Source organism: Colius striatus, unplaced genomic scaffold, assembly GCF_028858725.1.
Source record: "Colius striatus isolate bColStr4 unplaced genomic scaffold, bColStr4.1.hap1 scaffold_40, whole genome shotgun sequence".
In the NCBI taxonomy this organism is placed as follows: Eukaryota; Metazoa; Chordata; class Aves; order Coliiformes; family Coliidae; genus Colius; species Colius striatus.
In genome coordinates, this window is record NW_026908523.1 from 1,681,399 (window position 1) to 1,698,397 (window position 16,999).

Here is a 16,999-nt window from a genome sequence, read left to right on the forward strand (position 1 = left end):
CAACACACAGTCTCACAAATGGCAATCATCCCCACCAGAACAGTAGCACTTCCTAGGGAGCCACCAAAACATTCCGGGGAGGATGAGAAATTGTCTGAGTTACTAAATGCAGAGAAAAATTCAGAAGGATGGTGGACGACAAGTACAGGTCAGGTAGTGTTGCCTCCCTTAGTCATGAGAGAGATTTTGCAAACAAAGCACAGGGAGTGTCATTGGGGTGCAGAAGCTATGACTCAGCTTCTGAAAAGAAGTGTAATATCAATAAAATGTTGGAAATGGCCAAATGAGTAATTGTGAAATGTGAAATTTGTTTAAAGAACAATCCAATAGTAAAAAAAAGGGCACAGATGGGCAAAATAAAAATTGGAGTGGAACCAGGAGATTATTGGCAAATTGATTTTACAGAATTACCTAAATGCAATGGATATAAATATGTGTTGGTTGGGGTTGACACCTTTTCAGGATGGCCAGAAGTCTTTCCCTGGCGCACCAATCAAGCTACAGAAACAGTTAAATGGCTCCTGCAAGAAATTATTCCAAGGTTTGGAGTTCCATTTGGAATATCTTCAGACAGAGGACCACATCTCATGGCCAATGTGGTACAAGAGGTAAGCCAAGTCCTAGGAATTTCCTGGGATTTACATGCCCCTTGGAGACAGCAATTGAGTGGAAAAGTGGAAAGAATGAATCAGACCCTAAAAAGAGAGATTAGAAAAATCTGTCAGGATGCTAAATTGAAATGGCCTCAGGCACTTCCACTTGCATTGCTACAAAAATAAGAGTGAAAGCTCGAAGTGGAATGTCAGTAACTACGTATGGAAAACCCTACGAGGTTCCTGAACCAAATCCAAAAATGCATGTGATGGGAAAACAAGATGTGTATAAGTATTTACTTCCTCTTGGAAAAAACCCTGAACAGGCTCCGAAGTGCAGTATATGAACTTGATTGTGGGGGAGGGGGTTGGTCTAGATGATCTCTAATGGTCCGTTCCAACCCCTACCATTCTAGGATTCTATGATGTCACACAGCCTGGATGCAGTACCCACATGTGCTGTGATGTCACAGAGCACTGTTAGAGTGTCCAGAGATGATGTGATGTTATAGAGCACTTTTGCCATGCCCACGTCTGCTGTGATGTCACACAGTCTCTCTGCAATTGCCACATGTGCGGCAATGTCACTGAACCCCATTGCAGTGCCCACGTGTGCTGTGATGTCCCCATGCAGTCTATCAGCCAGCACTGTGTCACATTTGCAGCTGCTTTCCTGAGGGAGCTATCTCCATTCCCACTCACTGGGACTCCTCAGCTCCCACTGAAAAAATACATGGTATCGGTTAAGCTCTACCACTGCGTATGGGAGCTACAAGAAAGCAGGAAGGCAGACTCCACCTATAGTGGTAAGTAGGGCCCATTGTAGTCTATCATCTTGCACTGTGTCACATTTGCAGCTGCTTTCGTGTGGGACTTATCTCCAATCCCATGCACTTGGGCTGCTCAGTTCCCATTGAAAACACACAGGCTGCCAGTAGAAGTTATGCCACTGCGTGTGGACACTACAAGAAAGCAGGTACACAGACCCCAACTACAGTGGTAAGTAGGTGTGGTAGTTTGAGCCTGGCTGGATGCCAGGTGCCCACCACACCACTCTGTCCCCCACCTCCTCAGCAAGCCAGGGAAGGAGAGAAAAATAAGATGGGAGTCTCGTGGGTTGAGATAAAAGCAGTTTAATAAAGAAGCAGCAAAGCCGCGCGCGGGAAGCAAAGCAGAAGCAGATAAAGCTGTTCCTCTCCACTTCCCATCAGCAGCGATGTCCGGCCGCCTCCCGAGAAGCAGGGCTGCGGTACGCGTAGCGGTTGCTTTGGGAAGGCCAGAAATGAATCTCGCCTCCCCTTCCTGCTCCTCTCCCCCAGTTTATATTCCTAAGCTGATGTCATAGGGTATGGAATATCTCCTTGGTCAGCCTGGGTCAGCTGTCCTGGCCATAGTCCCTCCCAAGATCATGCCCACTCACAGCTATTGGTGAAGGTGGGGGAAGGAATGCTGGAGGGACAGCCCTGATGCTGTGAGAGCGGTAGTCATAATATTGATATCAACAGTAAGCACAGCACTGCAGGAGCTGCTGTGGAAAGTCACTACCATCCCAGACCCACTACAGACAGTCACAGGAAAGCAGACATACTACAAACACTATTGTTTCTGTGTTCAAACGAAACACACAGTCAGTAATATCAATCATGAAAACATCTCCTTAATTGTAGCATTCTTTTTTCATAAAGTGTATGCTCAAAAGACCTTGTAAACTCTTACAAGGGCTCCAAGTTTGCTGCATGTCCAATATGTTCATGTGGCTGCACAGCTTCTGAAGTTGTGTTCTATGTTCTGCATTGTCAGTTCCCAGACCTGTAGGCAAAACCTCAGATTGAACGTCGTATTCGTTAACTGACATCTTCAAGTCTGGAAGCCTGGTAACCCGGACCTTGGATGACAAAACACACCAAGTTGAAACCATAACTCAGTAGTCTCTCTCTAACTCTAAGCTACTCTAAGTGAAACTTTAAACATGTACCCGTTTATTGATACCTGTAAGTAATTGGTTTTCTCCCAATGTCCCAACAGGCACGTTCCCATGTTTAATTCTTCTCCAGATATTGCCATCTTTTTCATCATAATAGTGTCGTAAGGAACTTGTAGTTAACTCCATGGAACACAACCAAGAGAGCAACCAAGTAAACAATCTGAGCCCTGATTACACAAGTTACAGCTGAAATACACACCACACAGAATAACTTCCTAGACCAAAATAGAAGAAGAAAACTGCTGAGGGGACACAGTTAGAAAAACTCTAAACAAGAACAAAAGCATTGCAATCAGAAAAAGGCTGAGATGTGCCATATAGAAAAGGAAGCTGCTAAAGAGAATTACTTCCAGGAATTCCCCGTTTCCACTGTATTTTTCATCTGAAATGGACTGAATGGTCAGATGGAAAACAGCATCACACATTCCAAAACACTAACTAACTGTACTCTTGGACAGGACCAAGCAGCCACAAGAGGCACGTCACGATCCTGAGATGGAGGGGTGGCCTTTCTGATGAACTTGTCCAGACAATTAAAAAATAACCAACTCTTTAAGTAAAACTCATCTCTAAGTGAATCTCCTACCAACAAGGTTTTGGGAGAATAGGAGAATGCTCAGAGGAAACACTCATTGCATGGAGGGCTGTTACCTTCTAGTCAGTCTTACCCAGAAAAATATTTACCAGTGCCTTTATTACAGGCCAGGGAACTGACAGAACAATACAAACATGGCACTGACTGTAATATTTTCATTTCAGGAAAACCTGAAGAGTTGACTCTGAGAAAACCAATAATTAAAACAATTTCATCCCATGCCTGAGATTATTGCCATGAGAAGTTATCTCAGTTTACCACAGAATGGCTGTGGCTGGAATGGCCCTCTGGAGATAATTTCATCCAAACTCCCTGCTCAAGCAGGGACACCTAGAATCATGTGCCCAGGACCACATGCTGGTTGCTTCTGATTATTTCCAAGGACAGAGACTCTACAGTCTCTGAGAATCCTGTTCCAGGGGTCAGATGCCACCACAGTAAATTATCCAACAGTATTACCTGAATACTGTGTGGAATCAAATTGAACTTGGAATGGACAGAAGCAAAGAAAAGAACAGGTGCTCTTGGTAAAGGAGTTTAGATACAAATATTTTGTAATGCTGCAATTCTATACCTCCCATTGGGTCAGTCCCAGTTGTGTTTCCCAAGGTCAGTACTACTTTTGCTTTGTGTAGTTCTCCTTTAACTGTTTGATGAATAGAATTAGTTACCTAAGGAAAAACAAAGTCACTGCACTTGAGATGAATTCCAACATAACTTTACAATAACTGTAATGAAACAAATCTTCCAAGCTTAAAAATGACACCAGTATTAAACAAATAAAAACAGATTTTGTTACTCATTAAGGAAGGAGCTGCCTGAATGGGACAGTACTCAAACACAGTTTCATTTACAGAGGCTACCCTTCCCCCGTTGAATCCCCACAGATGCAAAAGCAGCAATAATGTTTTCTGGAAGAAGATACTGAATTCAGAAGAATTGAAGAAAAAAAATCGCATAAATCTCACTTGATTTTGCAGGAAAACAAACCAAGAAAGCTGACTTCTCAGAATCTGGCCAATAGTAGATATTTCTTGTCAATACTAATGAGGAGTTAATTTTGAAAACTAAGTTTGCAGTCCATTACTGCTTTCTTACAGAAAATAACACACAAAGAGAAATAAAAGAACATACCATTGAAAATCTGATAAATATTACCTTTGGGTTCCACTCAAGTTCATTACCAATGGGTTTCACTCTACAAAGTCCCCAGCCTGAGGTGGCAGACACTGAAACTTGGCAGGTGAGTGAAGCAGCTGGTAACTTTGGACTTGACATGTTCTGCCTTCATCTATATAGGTAATTTTGACACTACAGAACATATTTTCCTTCTCTTTTGGGGAAATATCTAGCACCTGAGCCCTTCAGAGTTGGAGAGGAAACAAAGAATTATTATAGTTGTAAAGTTTCTTCACCTCCTTGTGTCTAAAAAAGATTAAACTTTCACAGCACAATGTTCAGTGGTGTGTATGTGGAGCCATTCTGGCTTCCCTTCAGCACAGGCAGCATGTGAGAGCTTTTTAAAGAACAATTTGTACAGCAGAGATTTTTTTGCTACTTTTCATGGTGGGTTAACTTAAACTTAGCAGTAAAAGTTCTAAACTACTTTGTATTAAAAAGTGCACATGAATAATTTAAACCAAAACAAATCCACATTTTTACCTGAGAACAACTGTTTTCTGACATAAACCATGAAATGCCAGCTTCTCCACATTTTTAACAGCAATCTTATTACCAGGTTCCTTAAAATACCCATTAATTCCTTCAGCAAGAATTGTATATTGGTCCTTCTGCTGATCTACTCTTCGACCAAAGTAGTTTGTTGCATTTACAACGTGGAGAGGCAGAGTCTGAAAGCATAAAATACGTTATAAAAAAGACAACTGATGGTTTCTTAAGTTAATGAGACGTTTTCATGTTGAAGGTGACCTACCTCTTTCCAGCCTAAAGAGATGACAAATACTGCTGTACACATGCATTTCAGAAGATGATGACCTCTTATTACTCCAAAGATTAGGAATAATCCTGAATGAATGAATCCTTATGAATGCTAACTGTCCATAGCCCAGTCCAGACTGGACACAAGTTTATAGAGCAAGATCTATTAGGTCTTGGTGGTATTCCACTTAAATGAACACTAGTGAACTACAGTATTACCTGTCAAACTACTAACCACTAAGGCATTTCACATCATCCAAGCTTAATTTTAAGTGTTCTCCAACCTTACAATGAGATTTAGAAGAACTGACTGGGGAAGCGTGACGCCTTCCCTCTTTTTGCACAGAAAATGCTTGACATAAGCTATCAAGAACAGCAATTCACAAAATGCTGGGTGCATTTCATCCAAAGGCTCATGCTAGGCACAAGTACTGAGATACAGCTGAGTGTATGAGGCCAGACAGAAAAGAAGACCAGAAAGGTAATTTCCACTTACTAAAACCCTAAAACTCTCACAATGGAACTAGAGATTCTTAAAGGAAAGCAACATGATACCGAGTTCTAAACAAAAGAGACAGTGAACACTTATCCAATTGACAACTGATTTGTAAGGCATATATCCAGGCTCTGCAGTCAGCAGAAGCAGAACTAGATGAGGAAAGAGGCCACAACTGCTGTCTTGAGTGCACAAAAGGGAAGTACAAGTTTATAACAGGAGTATTATGAAATCTGTCCAGGTTTCAAGCACTCAAACTGTATATGTATGTATATATATATATATATATATATATATATATAGATTATCAACGAGTTTCAACTACCAGCTGCCAACAAAAGCTTATTTATTAGGCAGAAATGGAGTGACACCAAGGAATCCACCCAGTTTTTATTGTCTATTCTCACAACCTATGATTTTTGGGAATGGGGAACACCCATTGATTGCATGACTTGAGCACACCTGAATTCTAGCTAAAGACAGGACAGGAAGAAAGTGTAAGCAGCTCATCCAAAAAGGAAAGCACCCAGCAGTTCTCAGATCCAAGTACTAACCTTGAAAGGAAGCATCAGTGTCTACACACTTGCCCTCAGCAATCATTATCCAAGGTGGAGATGAGACACTCTACAGTACTGCTGTACAGGAAGACTATCTAGTAAAGTCGGGACTGAAAAGCCAAGTGAAGGGAGTTTTGACATACAAACTGTTACTGAGATGTGAAGAACCACTATAGCAAAGTCAAACCAGTAACCAGGAAGGTTTCATGACTATTTAACTACTTAAAATGGCATTCTGAATGTAACAGGATTCTATCAAAACTGTTTTCAAAACCACAATGACACCTTAGTAGGAAGCAACTGCTCCATCTAGAAGAGAGAATTTATATCCCATGTCTATGGACAGTGCAAATAGAGAAAATATTTGGTTCAACTGACAAGGCCAGAATATACTCATTTTTCAGGAAGTCTGCATCAACGTGACAGAGAAGGAAAAATCCTCCCTTGAACTCTTGTTAAACAGGCATGATCTTCCACTGCAATGTTTCTTCACTCCAGAGGATTGTGTTTGCTCTACTACAAAAATAATGACATTTACAGGACCTTTAATCTTTGCCTATTTTGGTTTATGTTCTAAATTGATAGAGGAAAGGAATAAACAGAACAAATGCCCTCTTCCCATAGAACATGAGGCTCCAATGCAGGAGAAAACCTAAGGTAAACTCAGAACCACCTACAAAACAATTTTAGGATTATGGGAAAATCTGACACACACCTAAGCAACGGAGAAACTAAAAAAGCTAAAAATATCCCACATCTCTTGGGTATTTGGGAGATGTACTACATTAACATGAAGGTAATATGCTAAGGAGGTATTTAAGATGTGTTCCTGGTACACTAAACCAAGGGAAAAAGCAATAACTGTAACTTACCATCAGATATCCAGGTGTTTGTGTCACTGTATCTGGGATATGCTGGGGCACGTCTGTTTGTAAATTAACTTGATGACGATCCAGACACACTGTTCTGTTTCTACATATTTAAAAACTGGTTTTAGAACAAAGCCCTTTTAGTTGTAAACTATTTTTGATGTGGCTTACAACATCTTTTAACACTAACATTTCATCAGCCCTTGGTACTCAATTTCTGTTTCAAGTAGCACCAGTGACTGGAGATTAGACAGAAGTGGCCAAAAAGCTCCTGTTGGAAAAGTTTATACAACAAAACCAAAAACCACCAGGAAACTAGTTTCAGAATAAAACAAACACTAACACTGAATTTTGTGTTACTTGCAACAAGGGTCATCCACACTAGAAGGTATATCTGAGGGCTTCATCCAAGGCCCTGTGTTAGACACAGCTCAGAGGAGTCATCTACTTACCTAATCTGGAGGGACAGAAGACAACAGAGGAGAGAGCAAAGCATAAGCCTTGGGCAGTTATGGGCTAGAATAAAAAAGAGCCTGAAGTTCCCTCAAGAACACTTGGGCAGCAATGATCATGAATTATGATATCCTGTCAGGCTACATGAGATTGGTCTCCAGAAAATGTTAGCATTTTGGTTTTCATAGTAGTATCTAAGAAGAGTGAAACTGATGCAAAAGTAACCACAAAAAAAAGAGTCATGAGCAAAAAATGGTTTCATGAAAGTATCCAACAGGAAAATTGAGCAAGAAAACAGAAGCAGCCATGATTGAGGCATATACCACCTTCCTACACCAGTATGGGTGGTAAGAAAGCTTGGCAATTCCTTACCTGCAAGTCCCAAATGTACACAGATGGGTACACAGTGGCCTTGACAATTTCTGGTATTCTTCATCTTTTAGCACCTTGGCAGTCAAACCAGGCAGTTCTGGGGGAACTTCAGCTTCTGCCTGCTGCAAATAGCGGAGGATCCCAAGTGCATCACACTCGTTGTTTTCTGTTAACAGAACGACTGACTTTGCCTTTGTGATCTCTTGGTCTACAGAAGAATCCTAAAACAAATACACACGTATTTTTAACAGCTTCTGTGTATCCACTACTTTGTGATCAAATGCACTATTAACCTGGTAACGGTTTGTCAAACCTTTATCGCATTACAGAAGTTGTCAGGCATGCTGTGTACACGATGAGCAAAGATTCTTGGAGAGGAAAACTGAAATGTGTCACACAAGTGGCATCTGTAGCTTCCAAAGACTGCATGCATTCATATGTTAAAGCTAAGCACACGGTTTATACACACTTGTAAGTGTACTACTCCAAGCATGTGAAGTGTGACATCACTTTAACAGTGGCTGTTTCCATCTCTCCATCCACTGATTTAAGCATTAAGAAAAAAGGTCCTTCCCCAACCACTTTGTCATGGTTTGCCATGACAGCCTTTTCTGGTGAGGGGGAAGGGGCTGTAAAGATGGCTCCTGTAAGAAGCTGCTCGCAGCTCTCCCCAGCTCTGAGCCAGACCCACTGCTGGGGCTGAGCCAATGAGCCTCCATCATCACTCAAAATGAGACAGAACATAGTTAAAAATGTCATCATGAATGCATTCTGTGTCAGACATTCCTGTCAGCCTTTCTTCTAGCTGCCAGAAGGGCAGGGTTTGGGCTATTTTTAGCAGAAGTAGTTAAATTACAAATTCCCAATCTCCTTTATTCTTAGAAGTCAAGATATTTTAGTTTGTTATAACTTAATAATTAAAAACCCCACTTACCTGTGTAAAATGATGCTCACCTGATGAACCATTTCTGCCTCATTTCCTGAATTAGTGAATGTCAGCACCTTCTGAAGATTACTGCGGGTAAAAGCCAGTATTTTGAGTAACACAGCGGTTCTTTCACTGTCCATACAAGGCTGTACAACCTAAAGGTGGATACAAACCAGAGGGCTGGTAATTCATGTAATCTAGACATGCTTTACTGTGTATTTCTTCTTCTAAGAAGCACGAAGCATTGTTATATGCCAAAGAACATTGGTAAATCCTAAATCTTCTGTTAAACTTATAATGTACAATATACAATTCTCACAAAGGGTGTGAATTTCTGACAGCTTCCAGAAGCAAAATTAAAACCCATCACAATCAAAATCTCACATCGGTATTTTCTTATACGTGTGATTTTTGATGATTTGTCAGTGTGGAAGTTTCTCACTGAAGTACCACTGAAGAAGTTTCACACTCCATAAGCACAGTGCACTACCTCAGATAGTCTTAAAAAAAGCCCCAAAACATGGACATTTGCAGTGCTGCCAAATCACTAGACTTTTCACAAAAAGTGATGTTTTTCCAGTTTCATGTCATGCTCAGAATGTCTGGTCTTAGAGACTTCCCAACATTTTCAATCCCCAAATGATTATGTTTTGAGTCATTGAAGAATTCAGATCATACTTGGAACATTTTATACAATTCTTCAGCTCTATACCACACTGACTGGAAGTTCCATGAGAAGACACCTCAGGATATACAGTAGCTTTCTCAAAATATTAGGTCAAATTAATTTCTGCACTGCGTGGCACAGAGCAGTCAAATAAGCATTTTACTAGCTCTGTCTTTGGAAAACTCACTTGTAGTTCTGCCACTCAATCAACAACCACAAAAACATTCTGAACATTCTGGTCACAAACAACTAAGACAGCCTACATTGCATTCAAGTGTCATTAAGACGACAGAAGTATTCTTACTTCCTCAGATTTTCACACTTTTAGCTGCTTCTTTGTTCTGCCCAAGTATTAACATCATTGGATGAAGCTGTCTGGAGCATCTCTGGTATGTTTTCAGTAGCTCAAAAACAAGTTGTGCCTCCTTCCACCCAGGACACAAGATAAGTGCTAGTGGCTAGGTGTGTATGTACAAAAGAGTTACAGTAGAGCATGAGACAACTGTTTAGAATCTTAGTCATTGTACTATTTCAGAATTTAGGGCAAAACTAAAATCTGCAAAACAGGCCTTTCAATGCTTCAAACAGAAGCTTTTAACACATATCACCTCTTCAATGCAGATGGTACAGGCCCGAGGAACCGTGCACCAAGCTGGAGACAAATGGATGTGCAGCAACACACGGTGAAAGGTCCAAAAGTTTCATAGAAGCAGAAACATCTTGTCTTACTTGGAGCTGTGTGAGCCATTTTCAGTGGTCCCTTACAGCCTCAGTGAGTCTATGTTTCTGTGATCTAATGCATTAGAAAATGAATGACAATGTTTTAAAAATCAAACCAGACATTTCCATTTCACTATGTAACAGCCCCTTAAAAATCAAGCTTCATCGAGTATCAAAGTGATATGACATTAACCACTTGTTAGATATTACTTGATAAATAAGTTACAGACTCCCACACTCATGCAGTCCATCTCTGTCAATGTCTAAGCAGATGGCCTAAATAACCTGGGAAGCATCATGAAGATACTCTAAGATGACATCAGATGCACCCATTCTCAACATGCACTACCTTTTGGATCATGCATTGACATTTGCACCTTAGAACACAAAACCTGCAGTACTCTAATATATACATCCTCCACTCCTGTTTCTCAAGGTTTGTAGCAACTGCTCAACTGCAAAAGTGTAAGAATTAGTGGAATATACAAGAAAGGATTATTTCCCTGACATGAGACGGTAACTACATCACATCCTTGAGCTATTGGTGGCCAACAGTAAGATTCAGTGGAGTTAGGGTCTACAACTTTTTTTCCAAGTAAGTTCCTACAGAAAGAGAAATAAAGAGTTCTACCTGAAAATCGTGTGCTTGAAACACCAACAAGGCAACACAAAGCACTGAGCAATTTAAAAGCCTTTGACCCACTGCATAATACATTTCCTTAACACACAATATGATAAGAGTTCTTCTGGGATGAGGAGTTAAATTCTTACATCTAATTCAAATGCCATCATTTGTAGCAGTGGTTGATGGATCAGAGGAAACTGTACAATTCTACAGTCTCTCTGAAGCATAATTTACTCAACCGTATGAACAACCTCCTACACATTCCTCAATCAAAATTAGCTACTATAGTATTTAGTATCTGAAAGTTAAGGTATGATACTAGTCTTAAAAATACTAAATGTAATGTATTACATTAGCATTACCCTTTCCAGATCTTCAAGAAGTGGTGCTGTTTCCAGAATTGATGGTGGCTTCATTTTCTTGCCAAGAAAGACAAAGTTTCTTTCTTCAAGATTTTGAAAACTCTGAAACCATATGAAATAGATGACAAAGTCAATACTTAGTAGATGGGTTTGAGCTTACATCCAACTTAAAAACTATTTATTTTGAGAAGAATTAGCCAAAGAAATGTAAACACAAATGAAGTACAACTCACACACACGTCACACAGAACAGAGCTGAGACTCCTACTGTCCCCTGACTTGGCCATTGCCTCTGTTTCTTGCTTTTTTTCTTTTTGTCTCTTCCCCTGCATTTTTTTTGCCCTTCATATTTTCACAGAGGCACCATCAACTTTGCTGGCTTGCTGACCTTTGGTCTGGTCTTGTTGCTGATGTGGCTGGATTCAGTCCCTGATGTCCCTCCACAGAGTCCCTCCACAAAGACCACTCTTGTAGCCTCAACACTACCCACACCTTCCACATATATGACACACGTTTGCAGAGGTTAAATGGAAGTTGTATCCTGGGATTACCTGTTGCTCATTTTCAGTTCTATGTGTGTTCAAAGGATCAGAATTTAAGCACTGCTGAAGCCTGAGAAATATACAAATATTAAATTCAATGTAAATGCAAAAGGAAAGTGTAATCGATAAATATCACCAATATTTCTAAAATGGCACGAAACAGTTCACCTACAAAATATCTCTGATGTATTACCTATGCCAACAAAAACCCTCAAATATGAAAGAAGAAATCAAAAAGTACCATTTTGGATGTAAAATTTACTATTAGGTTTTAGGTATCTGAAAATAACCCGAAGGTTTTTTTAACCAAGACAATTGGTGGGTTCCTCAACTTCAGAAGAAAATCAGATGGGACTGCAGGAAAAAGGTGTCTTAAAGTTGCAAAACCATGAAACAATGTATCTTTGCAACAGTTAAAACTTGAATTAAAAACACCCCTCAGGTTGTTTACATATGCAGCAAGTGATTTGCAGCATAATAAAAGCCTTGCACAAGTCAACTCAGTCAGATTTCATTCAGCTGGAAAACTTTATCAATCACACTAAGAATAAAAGAAGGCAACTGAATATGCTGAGTGTGCAGAAACGTACTGCCTCATCACAGCCTTGTTTTCAAGCTACTGTTTAGAAAGAATTGCTATTTTTACTGTGGTCTGGATAAGTATCAGCAGCTTCTAATGGCCTCCTTCCCCAATACCATGTGCACACATCTTGTCTTACCCTCTGCCCTTTTAGCTGTCTAAGAAGAGTAACTGCAAACATACTACAGCTCCTAATTATCTGGCTACACAATTGGTTCAAATATGTAACATACTGTACCATACCTGTCTGTGTGAACTGCTGGATTTTCCTTGAAAGGCAATCCTGGGATTGTTTTGACAATCTATCAAGAAAAGACAAACCCTTTTCTGGCAGTAAAATACTGTTTAAGAGCAACATTTTAGAAAAAAAAGATTACTGAGCTCAAGGTGGTTTTCTTACCTAACCGAATTTTCTTCATTAAGAATCAAGCATGCAACAAGAACATCAACCACACAGGAGAATCAGTTCATGTTCACAGCTCAAGCTATAGCTTCTGGCAGCTCTTTCTTTGAAGAATCCGCCCCTGTATTCCCCCAACAACTACCAAAAGCTGGCCACACAAAACCACTACACATCTTCACAGCACTAGAGCAAGTGAGCACAAAAGGAGACACAACCTGTTCAAAGTCCATCGTTGCAATCTAAAAAACCAAAACCACCAGAACCACAAACTTGAAGGACAACGTTCTCTTTTAACTAGATCAACAGTTAGTCCCAGATTTGTTACATGAAAGGACGTGATAGCTGACTACAGTATTCCTAATCTGCCTTACAGATGCTTCACTTAATTCATTCTGACATTTGAATAGAAAATCTAACACTTACAGATGTGGTAGTTTCACTGTCATCTGTGTTGGAGCTTTGTCATGTCTTTTCAAGAACAGAACCAGATACAGCAAGATCTAGAAAGACAATTTTAAAAGATGCAGAAACACGTTTGTGATTATCTGAATCTATGAAAGGCCAGTGTTTTTACAGTTGGTTGCAACTGACTTCTTTCTCTGCTTGTCTCATTTTCTAATGGCAAAAAGAACAACCAAAAGACAGTTGTATTTACATAAAGATATGCAAATGAACTGAGTGAACAAGGACAGAGGATATTTATAGTGATTCAAGTCTGTTTTAAACAAGACAACTCACAGAAAACATTCAAGTTACCTCTGTGTAGAGAAATCCCTCTAAACTCAAATCAAACAGTAAGGTATCACTGATCAATGCTACAAGTTATTTCAACAGTATCTAATGCTTTTCAGCATATCAACAAATGACCCTGCAACTCACCCTTTGTCTTATCAAGTACAAAATGCTTTAGAATATTCCTGCATCTGCTGATTTGATTGCTCTTTGTATAGTCTGATACATAGGCAGTGTTTGTTAGGATACCTTTTGTTCCGCTTGTTGGATTCCAGCTGATACAGTAGTTCAATATATCCAGGTAAAGACAAATGATGCACTGCATGAATGATTGCTGCCAACACACACGGTTCCCACTTGTTTCAGGATCTGTTGATACCTTCTGCTGGAGCACCACTGTCCTCAAATCAAGTGCAGGATTAACAACTTTCATTGGAAGAGAGTCAAGATTTAATGATGTTTGGGTCTCCTGATAATCTGCTGAACTCACTGCATTCCCTTCAGCTTGCTCAAAATGAGCAAAGCTGCTGAAGACGAGATCATCATTAATGCATACCTAAAAAACCCAAGTATTTGACTGACCAGAATCAACAAGCAAGTCACCATCACATACTGCTTTAGAATTTATTTGAAGCTGGAGACAACAGGAAGACATATGCAGTATGTACAAATGCTTTCTGAAGAGTACTCATTCCAGGGCAGGAAAGTTGGTCATATCTTCCTCTATGTTCTCCAAACAGGTGTTACTTACCAGTTTCATGCTTTTGCCTAAAATTCTGTGCTCAGTTTTCTATGAGCTTTAAACATTTTTAGAAAAACTATCTTAACAGTTTTATGTCCCTTTGATTCAGAGTGCACCCAAACCTGGCAGGAAAAAACAATATTCAGCTTCAAAGTTCTTACTGGCTCAGAGAGAAGTGACACTTGCCAACTGTGATTCTGAACAGAGAAGGTATTCAAATTAAGATGTAATCCAAGTTATTGTCTACAGTGAAGACCACAGCTCTAATGTTAAAAGTCTTGGTAAAATACTCCAAATGGCAGCAGTTTTCAAACACATTTATTTTTGTCTACTAGGCAGCTGCTTAAGTCTGACAGTAGCTGCAGCAGAGATTTAGCAGGAGTTACGCACTTTGGTAAGTGCAACGAGCTTTCTTCCTTTCTCCCAACTGTTTGGGAACTCAGCCTTATGCACATATGAACTTGTATTTATTTTCATAACACCATGCAACTGCCTTCTTGAAATATCTTGAAGTGTATCACAAAGAAGGACAAGAGTACAGTAAATTCACATAGTTGTTCATCTGAAGTACTTGGGGGACTTCATTTGCTTGTCAATACCTTCCAAAGCGGTTCACAAGTTTCCACCTCACAGAATTCATTCCAAAGTTCACAAACAACAGATTTAGAAAATAAATCTTCTAGTAAGTTAATGATTGCACTTCTACTGTATTTACAAAATTCACTTGCAAATAACACTTTTCGGTCTTAAATTTGTCACAAAGTTATAACTTCTATAGGACAGTGCACAAAGAGGTTTGTAGAGATAAAAATATCTTACCTTTTCACCTTTTATTGTCACATAAAGGAAAACATCAGATGTGGTATCTTCTACAGCACATACTCTGGCTGTCGTCTGGGTAGTAGCAAAACTGAGTGATGGTGTTTCAATGACGCAGCTGCCTGTTCTTTCCTGCTCTTCTCCAGCCCAGTGTTTCCTCACTAACCCAGCATCTGGAAGAGCAAACAATGGGTGTTTTAAAAGTCTCCCTCTCACTGCAGTGGTGACAAGTTTCTGTTGATCTCCTGGGGACTTTACTTTGGGTTTGGTTTGACATTTTGGCCACCTGGACTTGAGAATTCTCCCTCCCTTTTCCACCCGCCTTTTCACATTTGTTGCCTGGGATTCTCCCTTTACAGTTCTTGCTGGCCATTTATCCAGACTCTGTGCTCTGCACTTGAAACAACCAGCAGATGATTTCTGATGGAACCTGAGGCTCTCTACACCGGCCTGATGCAAAGGCAATTTGCATCAAAACTCCTCCAAAATCCTTTTTTTTCTCTCAGAATTGCACCAAAACCTAATTTTATCCCTCAGAACTCCCCCAAACCCCACTTTTTCCCCTCAAAACGATTCCAAAACTCCACTTTTTCCCTCAAGATGGCACGTTTTTACCCAGCAGTTCCCAAAAATCCCACTTTTTCCCTCACAATAGCACCCAAAACCCACTTTTCCTCTGAAAATACCTCCAAAACCTCACTTTTTCACTCAGAACTCCACCAAAACACCACTATTTCCCTCAAAACTGCACCAAAACCCCGCTTCTTCCTCACAAAGTTCCCCAAAACTGCACTTCTCCCCTCAAAACTCCACCAAACCCCACTTTTTCCCCTAAAAACTGCACCAAAACCCCATTTTCCCCCTCAAAACACCACCCAAACTCCACTTTTACCCTCAGAATTTCCCCAAAACCCCACTTTTCCCCTCAAAACCCCACCAAAACACTTGTTTTTTCAAACATCCACCCAAACCCCACTTTTTCCCTTTAAAAATTTACCAAAACCCCACTTTTTCCCTCAAAACTCCACCCAAATCCCACCTTTTCCCCTCAGAATTGCACCAAAACCTCATTTGATCCCAGAACTCCACTGCTTTTGGCCCTCAGAAATGTACTCCATCCCCACTTTTCCTCTCAAAACTCTTCCAAACTACACTTTTCCCTGCAAAGCTGCACCAAAACCCACTTTTTCTCCTAAAACTCCAACAAAACCTCACTTTTGCTCTCAGAAATAAACAAAAACTCTACTTTTTCCCTCAGAATTGCTCAAAAACACCGCTTTTCCTCTATCAAATTCCACCCAAATCCCAACTGTTTTCCTTTAAAATGCCACCCAAACCTCACTTTTCCCCTCAGATTTGCCCCCACACCTCATGTTATCCCTCAGAAATCCCACAAACCCCCTCCCTCAGCACCCAACCCCCTCCCTAGCTCCTTCCCCAGCACTCAAACCCCCTCCCTCAGCACCCAGCCCCCCTCCAAAACTCCTTCCCCAGCACCCAAACCCCCTCCCCAGCACCTAGGCCCCCTCCCAAACCCCCTCCCTCAGCATCCAAACCCCCTCCCAAACTCCCTCCCCAGCACCCTGATCCCCTCCCTCAGCACCCAACCCCCTCCGTAGCTCCCAGAGCCCACCCCAGCACCCAGCCCCCTCCAAAACTCCTTCCTCAGCACCCAAACCCCCTCCCCAGCACCCTGAGCCCTCCCCATCCCCACCCCCCCCCCAATACCCCATTAACCCCTTCTGTGCCGCCGCCCTCCCCAGACGTGGACGAGTGTTCGAGCCCCCCCCGCTGCCAGCCCGGCCGCTGCCTCAACACCGCGGGCTCGTTCCGCTGCCTGTGCCCCCCCCGGCCTGGCCCCGCCGCTGCCGACGCCCCCCCGCTGCCTCCCCCGCGCCTGAGCCGCCCCCCGCCGTATTTATTGTGTAGATAAAGAGATTTAAGGCGGGGGGAGGGGGGGGGGGGCGGCATTGTGGCCCTCGGGATGATGGCGGGGGGGGGGGGGCACCTATGTGTGTGTCC